The 19861-nt window shown below is 36.5% G+C and overlaps 1 long non-coding RNA gene across 5 annotated transcripts; it reads left to right on the top strand.

Moving 5' to 3' along the window:
* Window positions 1–882: 882 nt before the first annotated feature.
* Window positions 883–3204, top strand: LOC139848202 (uncharacterized). 5 transcript variants are annotated; one of them, XR_011759870.1, is made up of 6 exons: window positions 883–985; window positions 1284–1388; window positions 1448–2154; window positions 2244–2417; window positions 2689–2931; window positions 3014–3204. It is a non-coding gene; the product is annotated as an uncharacterized lncRNA (long non-coding RNA). The 5 variants fall into 5 exon arrangements; XR_011759868.1 differs by having other exon boundaries at window positions 1284–2154; XR_011759869.1 differs by having other exon boundaries at window positions 1284–2154; window positions 2760–2931.
* Window positions 3205–19861: the final 16657 nt, after the last annotated feature.

Consider the following 19861-nt stretch of genomic DNA (forward strand, 5'->3'; position numbering starts at 1 on the left):
TGAAAAAAACTGGCCCCTTATAGTATTTTTCGATTCCCTCTCATAATTCTAAATCTTTTAAAATCCCTTAATTTTCTAACTTTCTAAAATTTATACATATCCCTCCACTACTCCCTAATTTATCTATCTACTATGAGATTGCAACCTCCATTTCGAAGAATCCCTTGAAATTGTTGTCGCCAATACGGATATTTAGGGACAGTTACCAAGTGAAAAAAATTAACACCCTTTCTCATTTTCTCAGATCAGTTCATGAAAGTAAACCCCTAACTTCTTTCACGCTCATACTACGATCTAAATAAATATACCTTTGTCTCTCAAAATTCATAATCTTTGTTTGTCCATTCATTAATCGATCAATAAAAAAGAAGAATAAAAGCATATCTGTTCCCAAAAATCCAAACCAATCGATCAAAATATATCACGTGATTATCTGTATCTATCGATCTGTTTGTTTTTCATCTATCTTGGCATCCTGCGGAACCCTAATTCAAAATCACATGTTTGATTTGGTATTCGTTCAACCCTAACTTCCAAGGGCGGTTTTTAATGGGGACAGGCGGGGACAGCCGCCAGTGTATTTGCAATTTTAGTGTAAAATTTTTGGATTTTTCGACTTTGACGTGGTGTATTTTTTTTTCCTCAAAACTTACCTATTTTGCCCCAAAACCTTTAAATTTTGCCCAAAAATCTCTAAATTTTATCCTAAAACCTTCAAATTTTGTCCACAAATGTTAAAATTTTGCCCCAAAACCTCCATAATTTGCTTAAACAGCTCCATTTTTTCCCCAAAATCTACATATTTTGCAAAAAAAATTGCCACTGTTTTTTTTTTTTTTTTTTTGCCACCTGTGACTTACCGCCACTGCTAACTTCAATCATGAACCCTAATCCCAAAATTCAATCATATCGATACTGACAACAAAACGACTAGCGCTTGTAGATTCGGATGCTAACTTTGTGATCTGACAATTAGGATTATCAGGTATAACTTTGTGATCAGAAATATTTTGATTAATACAGTTCGCATCAATATATGTATAACTTATAAAATTATGTGATATGAAATTGTTCTACGGTTTGCATTATTTTTTATGAACATTATGAGATATATATTTACGTTCGAGAACAAATTGTGTATTAGTAGATAATTGATCAAATAAAAAAAGATATTTTTTGTGAGTTCGGTGAAATTAGACTTGATTGTGTTGACATTTGCATTTGAAATTTTTAGAAGGTTTAGAGTATTGGGATGTTCATCTGTGTTTTGCATTTTCGTGCAGGTCGTATCCCTCAGACATTATGTTGTCATGATTCTCTGACAAGGAATATGATGCAACTACCAGGCTTGCACTTCCAAATACTAACCATGATGCTTATGCTTATAGGTATGCTGTTACGACCTTCCATTTTCCCACATTTATTTCTTATACTATTGTATATGTAGCCTGGCACAAGATTTCAAGACTCTAACCGACCTTCTAGAGCACCTTGCTGCATCTATGGACATAGTGATCCCTGTTATAGATGGTCATTTTGGTGAAGATGGTGGCATAAACGTATGAACCCGACGAATTCGAAGTTCATCTTATGTATTCTCTTCAGATTTTCCTAATGTCATATATATATGCACTGAATCATAATAGGAGACTTGTTAATGTTACGAATGTGAATATGTGATTCACAAAAGTCTTTTATTTTCTTGTATGATTACTCATTCGTGATCGTTTGATGTACTATGCAATTGGTATTTTGAGCTCTTTTTTCACGTTTGTATAACATTAGTAGCATAATAGAATATGAGAGTAAGATTGTATTCAAAGCCTTCAATATACTTGTGCCATCAGGAAAGACATTGACATTCGTGTGGGGCAGTGGGTTAGATCAGTCGATGGTGACTGCTGTATCGAAAAGATTTAAGAGCAGAAAGGGTGAGAATTTTATCATTGACGGACTTATGTTTGATAAGCTTCAATTAGCATGGTTAAGATCACAAATGGGTTTAGTGATTCAAGAGCCTTGCTTTATTCGCGGCATTCATAAAAGAAAGCATCCATATCTTCAAGGAAGATTCAAACATGGAACAAATTGTCGATTCCGCAAAAGCTTCAAATGCTCTTCATCTCTCAGTGGCCTCAGTCCTATTACACTCAGGTGCTTCTCTATCAAACAATTATTATATGTAATAAGTTTATATAAACTTGTACTGCTAAAATTTTAAAAATTTATTTGTCCATAAAAAGTTTAGCTAAAGAGGAGTTCAAATGTCAAGTGGGCAAAAGCAATTAATTTCAGTTGGATGTGCAATCGTCAAGTCGCATAGTATCCTTCTCTTGGATGAAGCAACAAGCGCTAAAAACAATGAATCTGAACAAGTCATACAGGAAGCACTATAACATTGACAACAAGTAGTAGTGGTATATCATTTTCTACACCTATGTTTAATTTTGAACTGCAACTTATGTAGTGACCGTAGATGCAAAGTATATATCTCTTTAAAGGAAAGCATATATTAGTTTAGCATACATATATATCTAGTAAAGACATCCGTCCTATCAACAAATACAATGGGCGTCTCATTATTAAATAATTGCTTAGCTCTACATGTATATTTCTATTTAGTTACTATTGTTGTCCATGTTAAAATATTTATAGTTGAATAATTAATAGTTGGAAAATTAAAAATAGATTGGGAAAGAAGTCTACCTAAAGAGCATTAATAATCCTACCCTGATTGTCGCAAAATGTTGGCTTCGTAGTTTAGACCCACTAAAAGTGGTTGGAGGAATAGAGATTGGTCCAGGCTCGGGTGAATTAAATGTTCAAGTCGCAATAAAAAGTGATGAAACAGTGATAAGACCATTTGAACTTGTTACTACAATGATAGAGGCTGCCGGTGTGGCTATTGCGTGGCCAACTTATTTACTCTCGGTATGTCATTGTTAGATTGTTGATGTAATTCGTTTTAATAACTTTAGAAGCTTATGCTTATACATTAATTATTTGTTTGTAGGTTGTGACACTGAATCGCAGGATTAGAGGGGACTTATGCTTGATGATGTTGCTGCTCTTTTTAAAAAAAAAAAAATGTTCGATTACTTTTCTGTTGGATGTTTTTCAAGTGTGTCACGTTATTTATCTTTTGTTCAGTTTGCAATAATATTATGTATTTCATTTTTATTTTATTAATGAAAATTATTAATTACATGTTCATATTCGTAAACAAAGCTTTATATAAATATAATATATAATAAATATATAAATATAATAAAAATAATAAATATAAATATAAATATATATAAATATAAATATAAATATAAATATAAATATAAATATAAATACATATCTCATTGAGATCATTGTGATGATAAGCAAATGATATAATATAGTTTTAGGACCCTTTTTGAGTTTACTAATTAGTATATCGTTGTCATTACATATTACATTTTATATGACCCTTTTTGGGGGTACTAAATTAGTTTATCATTTTCTATTGATATCATGGGCATTACAGGATATCTATATTAGGAACCTTATAGGTCGTGATAAAGGGTCCCAAATATGTTTTTAAGGACCATTTTCCTTCGGAATAAAGGGTCTCAATATGTTTTTAAGGACTATTGTTGATCGTAATATAGGTTCCCAATTAGTCACATTTGTTTAGGTTTCATGTTGATATCATGGCCATTACATGATATCTATATTAGGACCCTTATCGGTCGTAATATAGGGTCAATTTCCTTCATAATATAGGGTCACAAAAATGTTTTTTAGGACCAATTTCCTTCATAATAAAGGGTCCCAATATGATTTTAAGGACCAATGTCCCTCGTAAAAAAAGGTCCCAATTAGTTTTTAGGACCTTCAATAAAGGGTCCCAAAATTTTTTTTAGGACCTTTAATAAAGGTTCCCAAAACCCCATTACTAACGTAGATCGTCACATGATAGGACCTTTCTGGGGGTCCTTATAGGTAAATTTTTTTTTGGGGCCCTATTGACCCTTTAGGTACGGCTTATCTAGTAACCAACTTTCAAAGTGTCTCAAAAGCAAAAGGGTCCCAAACAGGCACATAATGGGACATTTTTGGGGGTCCTGTAAGGTCATTTTTGTTGTAGTGGGAATAACCATAGACACTCTATATGCGGTAATGCTCAAGTTAGCTATACAGGGTTGAGGTTGATTCTAAAATAATATATATACCTTGAGTTGCGATCGAGTCTGAGACATGTATACAATGAGTCACGATACGTATTAATTAATTTGAATATTATATATTAAACTATATATGAATTATTGAACTACTAACTACGGACTACTAATTGTGGACTACTAACCTTGGACAATTAAAATGAATTAAAATATTGATTATAACATATGAAACTAAACATTTCTTCAAGTTTGCCACTTGATTTCATCTTAAACCTCATTTGTATCTTGACGATTCCAATCTGCGTTCAAACCTTTCATGATTCTTGAAAACACCTCAATCGAGAGGATGATCCAACCACACGTTATCTACGAAAAGAAGGATTTATACACATAGTTATGCACCTGAAAAACTCTCGGAACCTAAATAGAAGTTTAACACGAATCTATGAATCCTTTGGCATTGTTATTACTAAAAATAACTTTGCAATCTCTCTTCAAATTAGCCAATTTTGTCACAGCTCCAACAAATCAACTTCGATCTTGCATTCGAATAAACCTTATTATAACTTTGATATATACGTTTGCCCTTCGTCGTCGTTATCGGGGAACCGTTTATACCCCACCACATTAGCAGTAAACTTACTAACAACCTTGTTGATCTTTGACTTTCCGAAAAATCATTACATTCATTGAAACTCTATCAAGTACTCATCTAAATCTTGTAACAATAATTGTCATACCAACCACCGGGAATTAGCAATCAGTATTTTATATCTCGCAGCATTTCTACGCCAACAGTTATATATATACATATAACGTCTATCTCCTAGACTTACATACTCCGAATGTGAAGTTTCTGAAAAACACCCCAAACTGCGAACTAGTTCTCCGAAATTGAAAAAATGCTGATGAAGCAGCAAAAAAAAAAAAAAAAAAAACTGTAAACGACTTAACAGTCAAAAGTTTGATGATAAAGAATAATGTGTTGGCAAAGCTCAGAAAAAGAGAAGGTTTGGAACTGAAAAATGGATTGAGCAAACTATGAAGGAGGCTGTGAATAAATCACAAAGACTAAATCTGTCTCCAAAGAATCCAAATGATTCAGTGTATGCTGAAGTCTTTAGCAAATATCTTGCTCCTTACTCTAAACCCTTACGGGCAAATCTTCATCATCATTCATCGATCTTAGAAATTCTAAGATATCATCGTATCTTTCATTATAAATATCCTCGATATTTCTGAAGATATTTTCATAACTATTCTTAGCTAAAATCATTTATCTCTTCGCGATATCAGTATTACATCATAAAGGAAACTGTTTTAGTTTCTAAATTCTGAAAAATTCGAATTTAAAATATGAATGTTTTTGAAGTAGTGTTGAGAATTGAAGCATGAGTTAGTATAATATAATGACACTTGATCAAAGTGATTATATTACAGTAAGTCATGCTGAGTTTCTAATGAAACATGATGATTCACAGACCATACCGTCATCATGTGCCATGTTACACGACTCTTACATTCTATCTAATCTCTAAACAAAATCAAGAACATATTTTCTTGATAATTCTATCTTTTCCAGTGACTTCTGATAATTTGGCAAATGTTTTGGAAATATGAATTGAAGTATAAAGGATGAGAGTTGTGAAAATAATGGAACAAAAGAAGTTCATTTATAGTAAAATATCAGACAAAGCAATCAAGACAGATTATCGCGTTTAACCAAAGAGGATAATAATTTCCTTGAATTACGAAGAATCAAATCTTATATAGATTACGTAGATTTTCTCTAAATCCCTTGAATTCCGGAATTCAACCGTGACTACGTCAAAAGTTAAGACGAAACTTTTCACTCTTTTGTGATAGCTTCACTCGTACACTTCGAGTAATCGAATTTTCTTATTCATATTACTCAACGGTGATAAAACTCTATCTATCAACTCATATTCGTCATGAAAACATTTTTAGTGTTAGCCATAACCATCTCGATCAAATTTCGGAACGAAATTTCTTTAACGGGTAGGTACTGTGACGACCCGGAAATTTTCGACCAAATTTAAACCTAATTTCTGTAAGACCCAAATAATTGTTGTGTACATAAAGTGTACATAAGATGCTTGAAGTGGGGGTTTCGTTGTACATTTTAAAATGAAAAATAATCTGATCTGGGGGAGTGGCGCGCCGCGCGGCCTTTTGGCGCGCCGCGCCGTTTGTCTGTGACAGATTCATTCTTTCTTTTAAATTAGATATTTTGAGGGCAATTTGGTAAATTCACAAAAGGGCCGACTTTAAGGCCTTAGATCAGTTTATGGATCCTCATTAACTCCATTTCCATCTACTTCAACCTCATCCATTCAATTCTAGAGAGAGAGTGATAATCTAGTGTGAGAAAACTCATTTTGGAGAAGAAGAAGGAGGATTCTTGCTTAAGCTCAAGTTCTAAAGTTGTTCATCTACTTCCTAGCTACGTTTTGGTGGTAGTGGTATGCTCTAATCTTGATTTCTTGATTCAATTTTGTGTAAGGGTTAGAGTTAGGGTTTATGGTGAACTTAAAACCCACTTTGTTAGTAAATTGGGTGTTTTGGGTGAATTTGGGTTATGTTGACTCAAAGAGGACTAACTAGGGTTTTTCAAGTATTAATTGTTGTTAATGAACCTTAAGTAGTTAGTAAATTACTAGCACACCTATATATATGTAAGTGGGCGTTGTGTGGGTTAATGGGTGACCCGAAATGGGTGTGTTGACCTTAAATTGGTTAAACAGGTCAAAATGGACCTAGGTTGGTTAATGTTTGTGATTAATGCATAAACTTAGTGTTAAAAGGTGTTTTAAGACCTAACTTGGCTAATGTTAGGGTTTTGTCGAAAGATGACCCAATTTTAGGGATAAGTGTTCAAATGGGTCAAAATGACCTGGTAGTAGTGAGTGTTGTGGGTTTGACCAACTTGAATGGTTGATTGATTATGTGTATATTATAATAGGTGCGTTACCTTGAAGATTCAAGCTTGGTTTATTGATTCACCAAAGGCGTAAGGTGAGTGGAATGATTATATGCGTAGGTATATAATGTATTTATTTGTTGTAGCGTGAGATGTGAAGTGTCGATGTGCTAAGACACCACATTTCACGTGACGAGTGAAGTGTCAATGTGCTAAGACACCACTCAAAGTAATATGATGGGTGAAGTGTCGATGTGTTAAGACGCCACCCGGGGTGAAGTGTCGATGTGTTAAGACACCACCCGGAGTGAAGTATCGATGTGCTAAGATGCCACTCCAAGTAAGTTGAAGGGTGAAGTTCCGATGTGTTAAGGCGCCACTCGAGGTGAAGTATCGACGTGTTAAGATGCCACCCGTGGGGTTAGTGTACGAAGTGTTAAGTGCACTAATGGTAGTTATGAACTCCGAAAGTCTTTAAACACCGTTCCTTGTTCGATTGGTTAACCATGGTTATTGTGTTGTAGAGTAAGCATATTATACTTGTTCAAGTTAAATATGCTATTGTTATGCTAGTTGGTTATTGGAGGTTATAGCTTGTATTTATGACGATAAGCTAATTGTGTTTGCTACCATGTATACGGTATGCGTGTAAGTGTTTGCAAATAGATATATTATATATGTATGTGAATAATTATTGCATTCACTAAGCATTAGCTTACCCTCTCGTTGTTTACCATTTTATAGGTTCCGGCGTGGATAAGGGTAAGGGCATACGGTTGGATTAGAGATCCCGCTTGTTAGGGGACGCCTTTTGGATGTGTTAGCTTTTGGAGTTTGACCATGACTTGGGTAGTTTAATCCCAAACACCATGCTCATTGCGTCGTTTGGTACTTAAACTTTTTGGTGGTCAAAACTCACGTTATGTATTAAACTCGTAAAACGGCCAAAGTGGGCCCCACTTTGTAAAACTTATTTGATGTTTGAATTGTGTTAGTTTTACATGTTTGAATATGTTGTTAAAAGCGTTTTGTCTAATTATATCGGGAAGTGGCCGATCTTTTTCGCGTTTCATGACTTTTGGGACAGACCAGTTTGGCGCGCCGCGCCATATGCTGTTCCAGCATTTTTTTTTTTTTAATTTGTTATTTTTACGTGGTTGTTCGTGGTTTGGTTTGGGGTGTTACAAGTGGTATCAGAGTACGGTCTAAGTGATTTAGGCGACTTGAGATAGGTGCCTAGACTTAGACTTTATTGTGTGTACGCTTTATGCGGGACTTGTAGGACTTTGGGTCTAATCGGGAATTGTTAGTACTTTGGTTTATGTGAACTAACCTCGTGCTAATGGTTTTGTGTTGTGTTTAGCAATCATCAAGCGAGATGGACGTGGTACTAGCAAGTTAATGCGACGTGCTCGCGTAACAATGATTAGCTACCGTTGTTACGGGTGCAAATCGTGTCAAACAAGTAATGTACGACGATTGTCGAGCAAGATGGAGTAGTGTGGTGTATATGTATATACATATGTGTTAAGTCCTTCGTTTCGTTGTTTAAATCTTTTCCATTTTATAGAATGAAGATGAGAAATGGACACGACACCAATGATGGAAGTACGAGTGAGGACGTTGAGTTCACGGCCAAAGTTGAGGCCATCTTTAAATGTCAAAAGGCGGAGTTCCTCTAGGATGTTAAGAAAATGTTTCTAGAAACGATTGACGAGCAATTAGTCAATGTAGTCAAGGAGAAAGTGAAGGCCGTTCTTCACGAAGATAATGTGGGAAGACGGGACTTTCTCTATAAGAACTTCAAGGATTCTCAACCTCCCACCTTTGAAGGTGAACGAGACCCTCTAAAGAGTGCCCGTTGGATCTCCGATATGGAGGGGGCCTTCCGTACTTGTGAGTGTCCTCACGATAAGAAGACAAGGTACGGGTGTGGTATGTTGAGGGGTGATGCTAAGTTGTGGTGGGACGCAAAGCTCCAAGTTTATGGTGAAGAGAAATGCATGGAATTCACGTGGGATGAATTCAAGTTCGAATTTTTCAAGGAATACCGAACTTCGGCCGATCTTACTAGGCTTAAGGACGAGTTATGTTCCTTGAGGCAAGGGTCAATGGATTTGAACACTCTCAAATCCGTGTTTTTGTCCAAGACCCAATTTTGCCCGGAGTATGTCGGGAATGATAAGATGTTGAAGGAAGACTTTTACCGAACGTTGAATGATTGTTATCAAGATAAGATTAGTGTAACGGTGGTGAAAACTTTTGATGAGTTATTTGATATGGCCAAGGGTTTTGAGGCGCTAGTATTGAGGAAGAGCGGCTTTACTTTTGGCAAGAGAAAGAGTGAAGGTTCGAACCATTCGAACTTTTCGAGCAAAAAGAACAAAAAGGGTTTCGGTAATGCTAGTGGTGGAAATAAATGTGCTTCCGGGGATTTTTCTTATTCGTGTTACAATTGTGGACAAAAGGGCCACATGGCTCGTGAATGTCCAAGTTTATCCTCCACAACCAAAATCACTTGTTTCAATTGTGGTAAGGAGGGGCACAAAAGGCCCGAGTGTCCCGAGTTGCGCAATGATAATGTTAAGCGGTTAGAAAAGGTGGCGGGTATGACTAGGGGTCGAAATTACTTGATGACCAATGATAAAGTCAAACAATCGAACGAAGTTGTCTCAGGTACTTTCATGGTTAATTCTCATCCGACAAGGATACTTTTCGATAGTGGTGCTAACTTGTCGTTCGTGTCACCAAAATTTGTGCCTAAACTTAATAAACCATTAGCTAAGTTAAGTCGTTCGGTAGAAGTCGAAATAGCGGACGGCAAGACAGTGCTAGTGGTTGATGTGTGTAAAAATTGTGATGTTGTATTTGGTGCCGAAAGTTTTAAAATCGATATCATACCGATGACTTTGGGTGATTTTGATATCGTTGTGGGTATGGATTGGCTCGATCGAAATAGAGCCGACATTGCATGCCATGGTAAGTTTATTCGGGTAAAGACCCCAAGTGGGGGAGAGTTAATTATTCATGGCGATAAACGAAGAAGACTTGTACCGATATGTTCTTTTGCACGGGCACGTCGTTTCCTTGTTAGTGGAGGCATGGCTTTTCTTGCCCATGTTGTTGATACTCGTGATGAGCCACCACCCATTCGTGAAATTTCGGTGGTTAGTGAATTCGAAGACGTTTTTTCGGACGAATTACCGGGTGTTCCGGCGGAAAGGCAAGTTGAATTTCGCATTGAGTTGGTTCCGGGGGCTACCCCCATTGCTAAAACTCCTTATCATTTAGCACCAACGGAAATGCAAGAGTTGTTAAATCAAACCCAAGAGTTACTTGAGAAGGGTTTTATTCGACCGAGTGCTTCACCATGGGGCGCTCCGATTTTATTCGTGAAAAAGAAGGATGGTAGTATGCGGATGTGCATCGATTACCGGGAGTTGAATAAAGTGACGATCAAGAATCGTTATCCTTTGCCTAGGATTGACGATTTGTTTGACCAACTCCAAGGTGCAACGTATTTCTCTAAAATCGACCTACGGTCCGGCTATCACCAAATGCGGGTCCGTGAGGAAGATATCGAGAAAACGGCTTTTCGAACGCGTTATGGGCATTTTGAGTTTGTGGTTATGCCTTTTGGTCTTACGAATGCACCGGCGGCATTCATGGACCTTATAAACCGAGTCTGCCAACCTATGTTAGACAAGTCGGTAATTGTGTTCATCGACGATATACTTGTTTATTCAAAAAGTATGAACGAACATGAACGCCATTTGCGTGAAGTATTGAAGATGCTACGAAAGGAGAAGTTGTATGCTAAGTTCTCCAAATGTGAATTTTGGCTAAGGGAGGTTCAATTCCTTGGCCACATTGTGAACAAAGACGGTATTCAAGTAGATCCGGGGAAGATAGAGACAGTGAAGAGTTGGAGACAACCGACTACACCTACGGAAGTCCGAAGTTTTCTCGGATTGGCCGGTTATTATCGTCGGTTTATCCAAGACTTTTCTAAGATCGCTTCTTCATTGACGAAATTTACGAGGAAGAACGCGAGATTTACTTGGGAGAACGAGCAAGAAATTGCTTTTCAATTGCTAAAAGAGAAATTGTGTCAAGCTCCGGTGTTAGTGCTGCCGGAAGGAGTGGAAGACATGACGGTCTATTGTGATGCTTAGTTAAATGGGCTCGGGTGTGTTCTAATGCAAAGAGTTAAAGTCATCGCTTATGCCTCTCGACAACTAAAGGAACACGAAACGAGATATCCGACTCATGATCTTGAGTTGGCGGTGGTTGTGCATGCGTTGAAAATTTGGCGCCATTACTTGTATGGTGTTAAGATTACGATTTATTCGGATCATAAGAGCTTGAAACGTCTCTTTAATCAACGAGATTTGAATTATCGTCAACGTAGGTGGATGGATGTGGTAAAAGATTATGATTGTGAAATACTTTATCATCCGGGCAAGGCGAATGTGGTCGCGGATGCGTTAAGTCGAAAGAGTCACCACCTGGCGTTATGATTGGGATTGTTACGTATGATTATTACTAACGATTTTCTTGAAAAACCTGGTGTGACTCAAATAGAGGCTTACGTTCACAACAAGCATGCAGAACGAATTGTGGGGCGATCGGAATTCATTACTATGGGTTCGCGTGGTTTGTTGTCTTTTCAAGGAAGGGTGTGGGTGCCTAAGATGGGGGATTACCGGCGAGTGCTACTTGATGAAGCACATAAGTCAAAGTATTCCATTCATCCGGGCGCGACGAAAATGTATCATGATTTGAGGAAGGATTATTGGTGGCCGGGCATGAAACGTGATGTTGTGAGTATGTCGAGCAATGTGTCACGTGTTTGCAAGTTAAGGCCGAGCACTAAAAGCCGTATGGTAAGTTACAACCGTTAGAAATCCCGAAGTGGAAATGGGAGCACATTACCATGGATTTCATTACAAAGTTACCTAAGACGGCGAGTACCCAATTTGATTTGATTTGAGTAATAGTTGATCGATTGACGAAAAGTGCCTTGTTTCTTCCCATTAAAGAAGCAAAATCGTCGGAGGCCTTGGCTAAGTTGTTTGTCAAGGAAGTAGTATCGAGACACGGGGTTCCTATATCTATTGTTTCGGATAGAGATACTCGTTTTACATCTCAGTTTTGGGAAAATTTTCACGAAGATATGGGTACACAATTAAAATTAAGCACGGCGTATCATCCTCAAACAGACGATCAAACCGAACGTACAATTTAAACTTTGGAAGATATGTTACGGGCATACATTATTGATTTCGGTGGTAGTTGGGATGAGCATTTTCCTTTGGTGGAATTCTCGTACAATAATAGTTATCACACTAGTATCGGGATGCCACCTTATGAGATGCTATATGGGCGAAGATGTCGAACTCCAATTTGTTGGGGTGAAGTAGGTCAAAGAGAAATCGGGAGTACCGATTTGGTTTTGGAGACGAATAACAAGATTGATATTATTCGGGATCATTTGAAAAAGGCTCAAGATAGACAAAAGTCGTATGCCGACAAACGTAGACGAACGATCGAATTTCAAGAAGGTGACATGGTGATGCTTAAAGTTTCGCCATGGAAAGGCATTATTCGGTTTATAAAACGGGAGAAGTTAGCTCCTCGGTTTATTGGACCATTTAAGGTTTTAGCTTGTGTTGGTGAAGTCAAGTATCGTTTGGAATTACCCGAAGAGCTTGCGGGGATCCATAACACATTTCATGTTTCCCATCTCCGTAAGTGTCTTGCGGATGATTCTTCGTGAGTGCCATTAGACGAGATTGAACTAAACAATAAGTTAGAGTATATTGAGGAACCGATTGCTATCCTCGATGAGAAGGTCAAAAGGTTGAGACATAAAGAGGTTAGGACTTTTAAAGTTCAATGGCGTCGTAGTAAGGGTTCCGAGTTTACTTGGGAGCCCGAAGAGTTTGTGTTGGTTTATCTTAATTCTTGTCATGCGGCTTGGATCGCGAGGACGCGCTCCGGTTCAAGTGGGGGAGAGTTGTAAGACCCAAATAATTGTTGTGTACATAAAGTGTACATAAGATGCTTGAAGTGGGGGTTTCGTTGTACATTTTAAAATGAAAAAGAATCTGATCTGGGGGAGTGGCGCGCCGCGCCGTTTGTCTGTGACAGATTCCTTCTTTCTTTTAAATTAGATATTTTGAGGGCAATTTGGTAAATTCACAAAAGGGCCAACTTTAAGGCCTTAGATCAGTTTATGGAGCCTCATTAACTCCATTTCCATCTACTTCAACCTCATCCATTCAATTCTAGAGAGAGAGTGATAACCTAATGTGAGAAAACTCATTTTGGAGAAGAAGAAGGAGGATTCTTGCTTAAGCTCAAGTTCTAAAGTTGTTCATCTACTTCCTAGCTACATTTTGGTGGTAGTGGTATGCTCTAATCTTGATTTCTTGATTCAATTTTGTGTAAGGGTTAGAGTTAGGGCTTATGGTGAACTTAAAACCCACTTTGTTAGTAAATTGGGTATTTTGGGTGAATTTGGGTTATGTTGACTCAAAGAGGACTAACTAGGGTTTTTCAAGTATTAATTGTTGTTAATGAACCTTAAGTAGTTAGTAAATTGCTAGCACACCTATATATATGTAAGTGGGCGTTGTGTGGGTTAATGGGTGACCCGAAATGGGTGTGTTAACCTTAAATTGGTCAAACGGGTCAAAATGGACCTAGGTTGGTTAATGTTTGTGATTAATGCATAAACTTATTGTTAAAAGGTGTTTTAAGACCTAACTTGGCTAATGTTAGGGTTTTGGCAAAAGATGACCCAATTTTAGGGTTAAGTGTTCAAATGGGTCAAAATGACCTAGTAGTAGTGAGTGTTGTGGGTTTGACCAACTTGAATGGTTGATTGATTATGTGTATATTATAATAGGTGCGTTACCTTGAAGATTCAAGCTTGGTTTATTGATTCACCAAAGGCGTAAGGTGAGTGGAATGATTATATGCGTAGGTATATAATGTATTTATTTGTTATAGCGTGAGATGTGAAGTGTCGATGTGCTAAGACACCACTCAAAGTAATATGACGGGTGAAGTGTCGATGTGTTAAAGACGCCACCCGGGGTGAAGTGTCGATGTGTTAAGACACCACCTGGAGTGAAGTATCTATGTGCTAAGATGCCACTCCAAGTAAGTTGAAGGGTGAAGTGCCGATGTGTTAAGGCGCCACTCGAGGTGAAGTATCGACGTGTTAAGATGCCACCCGTGGGGTTAGTGTACGAAGTGTTAAGTGCACTAATGGTAGTTATGAGCTCCGACGGTCTTTAAACACCGTTCCTTGTTCGATTGGTTAACCATGGTTATTGTGTTGTAGAGTAAGCATATTATACTTGTTCAAGTTAAATATGCTATTGTTATGCTAGTTGGTTATTGGAGGTTATAGCTTGTATTTATGACGATAAGCTAATTGTGTTTGCTAGAATGTATACGGTATGCGTGTAAGTGTTTGCAAATAGATATATTATATATGTATGTGTGTAATTATTGCATTCACTAATCGTTAGCTTACCCTCTCGTTGTTTACCATTTTATAGGTTCCGGCGTGGATAAGGGTAAGCGCATACGGTTGGATTAGAGATCCCGCTTGTTAGGGGACGCCTTTTGGATGTGTTAGCTTTTGGAGTTTGACCATGACTTGGGTAGTTTAATCCCAAACACCATGCTCATTGCGTCGTTTGGTGTAACGACCCGGATTTTTCCGATCGTTTTATACTTATGAGATTAATATTTACATAAATTAAACCTTACCAATATGATAAGCAATCTAAATTGTTGAGACTTATTTTTTTTTTGAAAAGAGTTTTACTCAACGTTTTACCATCCAATTTGACCGATGATATCATGAATTATATAACATACGATAATTATACGTTTGTGTATATATATGTATTTATATATATTTAACATGATCTAAGGATGGTTTAACATCTCATTGTGTACTAATAACAATGAGTTATAAGTATATTTTGAAACTACTAACTTAAGTTTTCAAAACGATAACTATACGTAACGTTCTTTGACATAAATACTTAAAACTTATAATGCTTATACATGTATCGTATAGATATGCATTTAATCACTTTTAAAGGGCTTTTATACATAAAACAATATAAGTATATTTACAAAAGATAGTTATATTTGAATTCTAGTTCCGTTTTCTCAAGATTTCTACAAGTATATCTAGAGTATATGTACCCGTATCATATCCAGCTTCTATACGCATTTACTATTAGTATATACATATCAAATCAACATCCTAATCACCTTTAATACTGCCCTAGATAAGAGGTAATTAGAATTTGAAAGTTAGTTGACTAATTACACAAGATTACAACACAAAATTTTGTTCTTGTTCCCCATTAAATCACGCCATCACCACCATATACACACCATCCATCTTCAATTTTTACTACCTATTTCTCTAACCAAAAATACACTCTTAGGAACTTTAAGTGTTCTTCACAATCTCAGCAAATAACCATGAAGATCTAGCTTCAAAAACAAGCCTTAATCATCATAATAAATTCCTTACAAGAACACTTCAATAATCCTTCCAAGAATACAATTTTACTTCTAACCTTTTGATCTAACTCCACCACTCTTTTGGTTCTAGGATTTCTTATCTTTTGCAGTAACTTTTTCCAAGTAACTTGAGGTAGTAACCTTGTTCATAATTTTATTCGATTCATATTCATATAGCTATCTTATTTTGTGATGTAAAATTTTAACAACAAGAACATAGTTCGAATGATTTCAAACTTGTTCGCAAACTAAATAGATCCTTCTAACTTAACTTTTAAAACACTTCAAGACCTGTAATATATCATAATGATATGCTAACTTAACAAGATATAACTTGGTTTTACAAAGAACATCTTAAAAACTGAATCTACGTCGTCGGAGTGCAACCGGGGGCTGTTTTGGGTTGGATAATTAAAAACCATTTTAAACTTTGAATTGGAAGTTCATATCTTGGAAAAATGATATTTCTTATGAATATGTTAACACATAAAAATTCATGGTTTAACTCAAAGTGTAAATATTTTATCTAGATATTGTTTTTATGACAAAAATGATTACTTTCATAAGATTTACCTAAAGTTTGAACTATAACCTGTGATTCCGAATGTAAACCAAGGTATTTACAGTTCATATTCTTAAAATTTGACTCGATCCAAGGAAGTGGCAAGTTGAACCAACAAAAACGGAGTTGTAATGAAGAAACTACGACTAAAACAAGATCGGGTATCCGAAGCTAGTTTAGCTACGAAAATATTTGGAGAAAAATTAAATTAATCATATTTTTTCTAATTAATATGATATTTCATATATATTTACTTATGATTTGATTTTATATATTTCAGGACCACCCGTAAACAACACGAGAAGATTAATCATAAGACCTCATGATTGTACGCAACACGTCATTTGACAACACGGTACTTTATGTACGCAACACGTCATTTGACAATATGGTACCATGGGTCGAGATTAATTCTGATCAATACGAATACAATGGGGTCTTTATTTATTTAATTGAGCAACTAATTATGGACCATTAACAACAGACTGCTAACTACGGACTAAGAAAATATTAAAAGTATTATAAGTATATATATAGGTAACGATTACTTGAAAAGAAAATATGTTGATATATTATATATATGGTTAGGTTCGTGATATCTATCGGAGACCAAGTCGTGTTAAATACCTTCAAGGCAAAAGTGAGTATATAGTCCCACTTTTAAACTCTAAATATTTGGAGATGAGAATACATGCATTTTATGATTTACGTTATGGACACAAGTGATTAAAAATATATATTCTACGTTGAGTTATACCACTGGCATACTTCCCTGTAACTTGGTAACTACTATTTACATCAGGTATTGTAAACGCGAATCCTGTTGATAGATCTATCGGGCCTGACAACCCCAACCGGACTGGACGACCAGTATTCAACGGTTGCACAGTACTTCATTTCGGTGACTACACTTGGTACAGTGTAGTAAGATTTCATAATAAAGGGAATATGCGACGTTGATTAAATGTTAAGTATGGTTATCAAGTGCTCAACAACTTAGAATATTTTTATTAAAACGTTTATATATGAAATCTTGTGGTCTATATTTATAACGTTGCCGGCATTAAACCTATATCTCACCAACTTTATGTTGACGTTTTAAGCATGTTTATTCTCAGGTGATAACTAAAAGCTTCCGCTGCATCATGTTGAATTTAAGCAAGATCTTGAGTATGCATATTTGTGTCAAAAATAAAACTGCATATCGGAGAATTTGTAACGTAAAATATGTTGGAAATCATGTTGTTATCATCACATGTAAAGTTTGTAAGGCTAAGATTATCGCTAAACGATAATCATTATTATGTTGTTTAAACCTTGTATTTTAATAAAAGTTATGGTTTGTATTGTAAAAACGAATGCAGTTTTCTTTGAAAAATGTCGCATATAGAGGTCAATACCTTGCGATGAAATCATATGTTATTATATTTGTCCTTATGGTTTAGGACGGGTTATGATATGTGGTATCAGAGTGTTGGTTTTAGAGAACCAGAAAAATTTGCATTAGTGTGTCTTATCGAGTTTGTTAGGATGCATTAGTGAGTCTGGACTTTGACCGTGTTTGATTTAGAAAACTATTGCTTATCCTTGTTGGTTAAAAATTAATATGTGAATATTATGTGGTACTAACGTGCTAGTTGTTATGTGATAGACGTCTGGCTTAGAACTTGTTATCACATTCAGCGACTCCGAACCAGAATCTTCAGATGGTGTTCCAGTCATTAACCTATCCGATGATGAAAACGACACCTTTGAGGAAGACTCACAATTTTTGGATGAATCAATTGAAGAGGAACCGGAAAGTGATCCTGAGGAGAAAGAAATACAGGAAATTACGAAAGACAAGTTCGAAAGAGGAAAGAAACGAAAGGCTACTGAATTGGAAAATCCAAATCCCGAGTTTTGTGAGGATGTTGTGGCACCAACTCCACCAGACACTTCCACCCCTATTCCCACTATTCCTATTAGTTCTATCCCGGCATCCAGTTCTTCAGCCCCTCAGCCAAAACGCAGGGAGACAGTCAAGATAACCTTTAAGCGATTTCTTTGAACACAAACGTTTTGGGTAAAATGATGCGCTGTTGTTTTAAACCATGGGATCATATAACATTTTGTATAATATTACTAGTGTGGTTTGTTTAATGTTTGATGTAAGATAAGCATATGTAAAATAGTGAAGTGTGAAATGCAATAATTTTCCATGGTTGAGTATTATTTGGATGGTAGTAATTAATTTCTGTACTAAGCTATTAAGTATGAACTTTAATGGGAAGGTACTGCCCTAGATATGGTTATAAAACGCTAATAAGAAGAAAAGGCTTTTATAATAATAACTGGTTTATATTATTAATAAGCTACGATGTACTGTAAATACACACTACATCTATAATATTCCATGTGAATAATTATTTTTTTTCATTCTTATTGAAGAATATGGCGCGATTGAACCGAATGACGGAACAAGAAATCGAGGAACTCATCAATCAGCGAGTGAACGACAGAATGTTATGGGTCGAGGCTGCAAGAGGTGCTGCAGTTAAACCAAATTCTCGTGTAGGATGCACCTACAAAACTTTTCAAGGTTGCAAGCCCTCATCATTCAGTGGAATAGAAGGACCGGCCGGTTTAACCTGGTGGATCAAAAAGATTGAGTCTGTGTTTAAAATCAGTGGTTGTATTGAGAAGGACATGACCAAGTATGCATCGTGCACCTTACAAGATAGTGCACTCACGTGGTGGAAAAACTATGTGAAGGCCGTAGGAGGAGAGGTAGCTTATGATACTCCCTGGGAAGAATTCAAAACAATGCTAATCAATGAGTATTGTCCAAGGAACGAGGTTAGGAAGTTGGAAGCTGAATTACGAAGCCTGAAAGTTGTTGGTACTGAACTCACTAACTACAATCAGCGATTCATGGAATTAGCTTTGCTATGTCCCGAATTGGTACCAACCGAAGAACGGAAGATAGAACTGTACAAAGATGGTTTGCCTAAAAATGTCAAAGCAAATGTTACAGCATCGAAACCCAAGACTATTCACGAAGCCATCACCATGGAAAACGAGTTGATGGACCAGATTATTCTGGATAAGAACACCGATGTCAAGACATCAGAAAACAAAAGAAAGTGGGAAGGTAATCAACAATCCAACAAGAAACAAGAAACCACGCAAGGTGCGGGTAGTGGTTCAAGCTCTGGTTACAAAGGACGAAATGCTTTATGTAACAGATGCCACAAACATCACTCTGGTTATTGTAATGTGGTATGCAATAATTGTAATCGAAGGGGTCATCTTGCTGAAGATTGTAGGATTCCTGTTACAAATACCAATGGCACCAAGACTCCTACCACCAATGCAAATAGAACTGCCTTGGCCATTGTTACTTGTTATGGGTGTAGGAAACAGGGTCATTATAAGAGCCAGTGCCCGAATCCAGAGAAGAATAACGGATCTACACGTGGAAGAGCATTTATTATTAATGCTAGAGAGGCGTATGAAGACCCGGAGCTGGTTACGGGTACGTTTATCATTAATAACTTATCAGCATCTATTATATTTGATACTGGTGCCGATAGAAGTTATGTGTGTAGAGACTTTTACGCTAAATTGAATTGTTCATCATTAAATCTAGATGCTAAGTACATG

Source organism: Rutidosis leptorrhynchoides, chromosome 5, assembly GCF_046630445.1.
Source record: "Rutidosis leptorrhynchoides isolate AG116_Rl617_1_P2 chromosome 5, CSIRO_AGI_Rlap_v1, whole genome shotgun sequence".
NCBI lineage: Eukaryota > Viridiplantae > Streptophyta > Magnoliopsida > Asterales > Asteraceae > Rutidosis > Rutidosis leptorrhynchoides.